Source organism: Chrysochloris asiatica, unplaced genomic scaffold, assembly GCF_000296735.1.
Source record: "Chrysochloris asiatica unplaced genomic scaffold, ChrAsi1.0 scaffold00161, whole genome shotgun sequence".
In the NCBI taxonomy this organism is placed as follows: domain Eukaryota; kingdom Metazoa; phylum Chordata; class Mammalia; order Afrosoricida; family Chrysochloridae; genus Chrysochloris; species Chrysochloris asiatica.
In genome coordinates, this window is record NW_006408679.1 from 6,346,053 (window position 1) to 6,354,025 (window position 7,973).

Genomic DNA, 7,973 nt, shown 5'->3' on the forward strand with positions numbered 1-7,973 from the left:
GTTTTCTTGGCTGTAATCTAACAGAAGCACAACACCAAGCTGCTCTTCCATGATGCCGCTGGATGAATGGAAACTGCCAACCTTCAGGTTAGTCCCAAGCCTAAACCATACCCATCTAGGTAGTAGGTTCCGTCTCAAGCACAACTTGTTTGCACCACTTACAAAACATTTTTTTTTTAAATAAATGTTTTATTGTGAATTGTGTGATAGTTTACATGGGAGAATATTAGTTCTACATTCATTCGTTTCATTGCCATAGTTACCATCACGTCCATGCATCATCACCCAACCAAAGGGTTCATACCCTGCAAATACCCTGCAAGCCACCTCCTCTCCCCACCCTCACCCCCACCCCCCGTCCTCAGCACACAGCACCTTTCCCTCTCTGGATCTCAAGTCCCCAGCCACTCCATCTCTTCACGTCATCTTCTCTGCCTCCATGTCAGGCCTCATTGCTTCTCTGGGTAGGGTCCTGCTCTCCGCTCTTCTCCATTGATGGTCCCAGGGCCTTCCCCTCCTTGCCTCCTTGCTATAAAATGTCCACCTTTAGATTTCCAACCCTCACAATCAGTCCTGATAACAATTCTTCACTATTGCATCACAAGAGACCCATCTGTATTTCGTTTCATCAGCCCTTCCTGGACAGGCTGTATACTATTCACTGGAGACTCTACCTTTCTCCACGCCCTTTGGATCTAGGTTCTCTCTTGAAAGCTTGCAAGCCAGTCACTTCTTACCTTTGTATCCCTCCCCCCATTTTGGGTAGCCAATGTCCAAGTTGCCCATCCCTGTCTACTCTTTGTGTGGAGGGGGTGGGAATAATTCTTGGAGCAGGGATTTGTTTCCTCTTTTGAGCTACTGCATTTATAGGTTTAGGTCCCAGGAAACATTTAAACGCAGCTTCTTCATCCTGTGGTCACTAGGTGGTGCTAAGGGTTAAGTACTCAACTACTCACCAAAAAGCTGGCAGTTCAAACCCACCCAGAGGTGCCTGCTTTGAAATCCCTATGGAGCACAGTTTCACTCCACACACATGGAGTCACCATGGATGGAGATTGACTTGACAGCAGTTAACAACAACACCATCATCCTAATAGTCCACTTCCACTTTTGCAGTCTTGAGCATACCAACAAAAGTGGCACACATCAGCCTCTTCTGGGAAACCCACAGCATTGTAATTGTTATTGTTACTGCTGAAATTGTTACTGCTCAGGTGTTCCTCCAAGGTCTTCTTCAGTTTTGGTGGTGGTGGTGTGCTGTGGAGTCAGTTCTGACTTACAGCGACCCTGCACAGGGTTTCCGAGGATATAAATCTTTACGGGAGCAAAATGCCTCATCTTTCTTCCGTGGAACAGCTGGTAGTTTCGAACTGCTGACCTTAAAATTAGCAGCCCAATTCATAACCACTACGCTACCAGAGCTCCTTTCTTCAGTTTTACAAAGCAATATAAACTAATGGTTAGGAGTATAGACTTTCAATTCTACTTGTGTCCAAGAGGTAGTAGTAGTTGGCACTGGACTAGCCCTCCTGTCGTAACAAGTTTAAGACTAGACAAAATATATGACGCAAGTGTTTTTAGGCATTTAACAACAGGCACTATAAGACTATGCTCCTTGAGAAAAAGGAAACTAATGAGGTGAGTCCAGCTTTGTCTTGACTCTCTGTTTGGAGACAGTTCTAGACTATTGCATTGGGAATAGAGCAGAAACAGAGCATGGAGATCCCTCTAAGCTGAGGAAACAGAAATCAGAGTGTGGGCGGCTTACGCTGCTTGGGAGTCCCTGGGTGGAGCAGTTACTGCACTTAGCTGCTAATGGAAAGGTTGGAGATTCAAGTCTACTTAGAAGAAAGACCTGACCATCTACTTCCCCCAAAATTAGTCCTATGGAACACACATGGGGTCACCATGAGTTGGAACTGACTAGACAGTAACTGGTTTCCTGATTGTGGCTTGCATCTGTGGGGCAGGACACTGGAAAAGAGGGAGCCATGCAGGGACACGGATACCATGAGGTATATGTTGTTGTTGTTGTTGTTAAGTGCCATCAGGTCAGTTTCACCCCATAGCAACACTGTATAGGATTTCCAAGGAGCGACTGGTGAGCTTGAACCACTGACCTTGGTCAATGGCATAGAATAGAGAGTCCAGAAATTAACCAACAGACTTGCGTATGTGACCAAATGATATTTGACAAAGGGGCTAAAATAATTCAATGGGAAAGGACTGTCTACTGTACAAATTGTCCTTGTAAAAGCTGAATATCAATATGGGCTGGCGGGGCGGGACAAAGCACTTCTACCTTCATTTGAGAACAGAAAAAAAGTAACTGGAAATAGATCCTTGACCTAAATGTTAAAAGTAAAGCTATAAATGTTCTAGGTGGAAAAAAAAAGAAGACAATTTTTGAAACTTTGAATTCAGTAAGATTTCTCATGATAGAAAGCAAAAAGTATAACTTAAAGAAAAAACAATAAATTGAGTTTCATCTCAAGGTCAACAGGTGTCAATGCAATATGACCAAACTCAGCTCATGTCTTCATTGCTGCGTTTCCCTCACTTCCATTCTCAAGTAGACCCAGGTGGTCACCAACAAGCATACTAGACTGCTTGCAGGTTCCCTCTAAGTTTCAGACCTAGAATGGGGTTTTCCCTGATGGGCTGACTTTTCTTACCTTGATTCCTCTAAAACAAATAGCTTGTTTGATATTCAAACAGCCAAATAGCCTACTTTTTTTCTGCAGGTCTTTCTTTCAATAAGAATCTACTGTTCTCCCAGCTGTTCTGGGTTGATCTGCATGGCTTTTCAAGAGGGAATGTCCCAACTCAGAAGGTTCTAGTTGGGGCTCAGGATTCCATCTAAGGCCCCATACTTTACAAAGGCTTAACAAGAAGCCTGTTTTCCTAGGCAAATTCTAATTTCCCTTTTAGCAAATCCAAGTTATAGGCTGAAGATGGACTTAGAAGCTTTCTGCAATTGTAATTCCTACAATATTCATTTCTATCACAATTAAATGTCTATTTTACAGTAGTGGGCAGGGGAAACCAATAGCTACAAGGTAGTCAATCACATAAATATTTTCCCCTTCCTTTACCTATTCAAAGGATCTCTGGTAGCATAGTGGTTATGAGTCGGGCTGCTAACCTCAAGGTCAGCAGTTCGAAACTACAAGCCATTTCGTAGGAGAAAGATGAGGCTTTCTGCTCCCATAAAAATTGACAGCCTCGGAAATCCTACGCAGAGTCGCTATGAGTCGAAACTGACTCCACAGCACATAACCACCACCTTACCCATTCAGCCTATGTCTCAATCTGTGTATCAACTCACAGAACACTGTTGTTCCAAGGTTGTGTATAAATCACTATTTGCCTCTATCCCATTTAGCCCATGCATACCTCCCTAAAACTTGCCTTATTTTAATTTTTCATCTACCACCTTCCTTCTTCTTGTACATTGCCCTCCCTCTCTTAGTATATTGCCCTCCCCATCACCAGGGTTAATATGTGTCTACCCTCTAGCCAGTGAATTACTCTCCCTTCCCTACTGCCCCTGGTAACTATCAAAGACTATTTCTTTTAGTATGGAAATCTGTTCTTAAGCTTTTGCAATAATGTTCTCCCTATAATATTTGTCCTATTGTGATTGACTTATTTCATTCAGCATAATGTCCTTCAGGTTCATCTATGTTATGAGGTGTTACACATATTCATCATTATTTTTCAAGATGCATAGTATTCCATTATGTATATGTACCAAAGTTTGTTTATCCATTCTTCCACTGATGGGCCCTTAGGCTGTCTCCACCTTTTTCCTATTGTGAAAAGTGCTGCAATGAACATTGATGTGCATATATCTATTCGTGTCCTGGCTTGTATTTCTTGTAGATATATACCAAGTAGAGAGATTCCTGGACCATAAGGTATTTCTATTTCCAACTTTCTGAGGCAGCACCATAGCATTTTTTAGGGTGGTTGAACCATTTTGCAATCTCGCCAACAATGTAAGCAAGTCCCACACGCTGACCAGCTTTTGTTTTTTATGACTTTTTTTTTTTAACTTCACTGTTAATGCTGGGATGAAATGATATCTCATTATTGTTTTGATTTGCATCTCACTAATAGCTAATGATCATGAACATTGCTTTATATACTTGTTGGCTGAAGCATGATCTTTTTATGATTTTGAGTTTTGTTCCACATTTTTTCCCAGTCTGTCTAGGACCCTCTATTGTGACCCTTGCAGAGTGATCAATGGTGGTAGCTGGGCACCATCTAGTTCATCGGATCACAGGGTCTCACGTGGTCCTTCAGTCCTTTGGACTAATTGTTTCCATGTATCTTTGATTTTCTTTACTTTTCTTTGTGCTGGACAGGGAGAGATCAATAGTTGCAACTTAGATGGCTGCTCACAAGCTTTTACGATCCCAGTAGATTTTAAGATCCTACTTACTAAAGTAGGATATCTTTATGGACTTTGTCATGCCAATTGACCCTGGTGATCCCTGAAACAATAGTCATGAACCCCCAGTCTAGCAACTCATTTACTCAAGGTCTTTGGTGATGACTAAGAAGTTTTCATAACTTTGCCCCCTCTACACTCTACTATAGGAGCTCTGGTAACATAGTGGTTATGAATTGGGCTGCGAACTGCAACTTCAGCAGTTCAAAACTACCAGCTGTTCCGCAGGAGAAAGATGAGGCTTTCTGCTTCCGTAAAGATTTATAGCCTTGGAAACCCTGTACAGGGTTGCTATGAGTCGTAACCGATTCCACAGCACACAACCACCAACCACCATACTGTACTATATTCAAGGATACATTCACAGCACATTTAAATACATGTAAGAATATTGTTGTTGTTAAGTGCTGTTGAGTCGGTTCCGACCCGTAGCGATCCTGTGTAGGGTTTCCAAGGAGTCACTGGTGAGCTTGAACTACCGATCTTGTAGTTCAAACAGCTTTGCAGTCTGGCACATTAACCCACAGCTCCACACCAGGACTCCATGTAAGAATATACTCTATGTATATTCATGGGTATGGTCCCATATTGGCCTTCCCAACTCTGTTCAGCTTGAGCATCTATCTATGTATTCACCAGTAAATTAGTGTTATTATTGTTATTACAGGATTGGCATGTAACAGTATTTACTTTTGTCTCCTTTGAGATGCCCCCTTAAAACATCATTTTTCTTTCTCTGACCATATGCAGAAGGAGACTCCACTGATACATTTTATTTTAAGCTGGTATGGTGCTGTAGGCTAAGCATTTTACCGGTAACCACAAGCTGCTCTTGGAAACCCTATACAGAATAACTATGAGTCAGAACCGACAGATTCAATGGCACTTAACAACAGCAAATGTAACCATCAAATTTCCCAGTTTGTGCCCCATCCCCTTTCTGCACGGAATCAGGGACCTGATAGAAAGCTAAGAAGATTGTTAAACGTTTGTAGAATGTCTCTCTGTATAAGACTAGCTCCTTGACAACAAGCAAAGAAGGAGCAGGTTGAGCATCCTGGCACCAGTCCTAGCTATGGACACTGCGCCCTACTGAAACATGAAGAATCAAAGTGCCACTGAAGTTGGAAATCATAACATTTACCGTCCCATCATTGTAATTTGTACCCACAATCCTGCTTTGTAATAGGCTCCCGTAGTTTTGATAAATAATTATTTATCCAGGGGGAAGGAAGAATCCCCACTGAATAGTTTTCATCTTGTCTAGCTGGGTCTGGTGAAAGAAGATATGGATAGGATTCTTTAAATTCAATAGTGAGTAATTGTTATCATGACTAATTGCGATAGTCACAACTGTAAAGGTAAAAGATGTGTAACAAAAAATGGGAAGAAGTTAATCTCACATACCAGGAGCAGAGGACCCTAGGACCATCAAAATGAAAGAGCATGAGCAGAACATGGGATCCTATCCAGAGAAGCAGCGACACCAGAGATGGAGGCAGAAATGAGGACATGGAGAAACAGAGCTGCTGAGGACTCTAGACTCATGGAAAGAGAAAGGCTGTGTGCTGGTAGGCAGGAGGTTGGCTTGCAAAATGTGCCATTTGGTTGTTTAAACGATTATATATTCTTGAGTGTTTTTGTGTACATCAAAAAAAAAAAAAAAAAGAGTGAATAGAAGCAAATACTGTTATCCAATGGCACATGGAGGAGATTGAAATCATTGCAATGAAACAAAATATGATTGGTTGAGTGCAAAACTGATGTTCTGCCATGTAAACTATCACTCAATTCACAAGAATAGCTTTAAAATATGTATATTTATCCTCGCTTATCTCCTGAAGCCTTCCAGAAGCCATCTAAAATGTCCCTAATTCCCCTCTTCAGCGAGACAGTTGGTAGCTAGAGAACCCCCTGTCTCATTGCTTTTTCAAATTTGCCAGTGAAAGTTGTCCCTTTTCTCTTCTAAAAGAAGCCTGTCTCACATCTGTGGCAACCAGAAAGCTCATGTTTTGTTTGGCATTACTTTTAACTCCTGTGTTCCTCCCAGTGTCTTTCCTTACTTTGATCATTTTGTGCTGACCTCCTTTTATTATATATTATCCATCTACCCTCTAATTAGTGATTTACCCTCTCCTCCCCTCCCACCCCCTGGTAACGTTCAAAGAATGTTTCTTTTTACAGAAGTGGTCTCATACAGTAAATTTTCTTTTGTGATTGACTTAATTTCCATTAGCATAATGTCCTCTAGGTTCATTCATTTTATGAAGTGTTTCATAGATTTATTGTTTACAATGTATAAAATATTCTTACAACTCAGTAATCAAGCAAACAACCTAATTAAAAATATACAAAAGACTTGGGCAGATACTTCACAAAAGAAAATATATAAATGACTAATAAACAGAAGAGAAGATGTTTATTATCATAAGTCATCAGGGAAAAGCAAATTAAAACTACAATAAGATACTACTTTACACCCACTGGTGGCTAGCTGTGTGCCGTGGAATCTGTTCCGACTCATAGCGACCCTGTACAGGGTTTCCAAGGTTGTAAATCTTTGCCGGGAGCAGAACGCCTCATCTTTCTCCCACGGAACAGCTGGTAGTTTCGAACTGCTCATCTTACGGTTCGCAGCCCGATTTGTAACCACTACACTACCACCCACTAGATAGGCTAAAATGAAACAGACTGACAAAACCAAATGTACTCAAAGATGTGGAGCAACTGGACCTTTCATATATTGTCAGTGAGTAATGCAAAATGGTACTTAGCAACAACAACAATGCAGAACTGTATGACCATGTTGGAAAATAGTTTGGCAGTTTCTTATAAAATAAACATACACTTACCAAATGACCCATCTGTTCTATTCTGAGACCTTTACCCAAGAGAAATGTTCACAAAAAGCCTTTGTAGAGTGATGAATCTGTGAAACACTTCAGAACATGGATGAACCTGAAGGACATTATGCTGAGTGAAATAAGTAAGTCACAAGTGGACAAATATTGTATAACATAGACCACAAATATTAAAAACTTGGTCTCATATAATGTTTGTCCATTTGGGATATACTTATTTCACTCAGCATAATGTCCTTCAGGTTCATCCATGTTCTGATGTGTTTCACAGATTCATCACTATTCTTCAATGTTGCACAGTATTCCATTGTGTGTATGGACCAAAGTTTGTTTATCCATTCATCCACTGATGGGCATTTAGGCTGTCTCCATCTGTTTTCTATTGAGAATAGAACTGTGATGAACATTGGTGTGCATATATCTACTTGTGTCCTGGCTTGTATTTCTCGTGGATATATACCAAGTAGAGGGATTGCTGGGTCATACGGTATTTCTATGCTGGGGTGAGAAGATATTTCACTGTTGTTTTTATTTGCATCTCCCTAATGACTAATGACTAATGGGAGTCCTGGTGTGATGCTATGGGTTAATGTGTCAGCAAAAGCTGTTTGAACTGCAATGTAGACAGTTCAAGCTCACCAGTTACTCTTCAG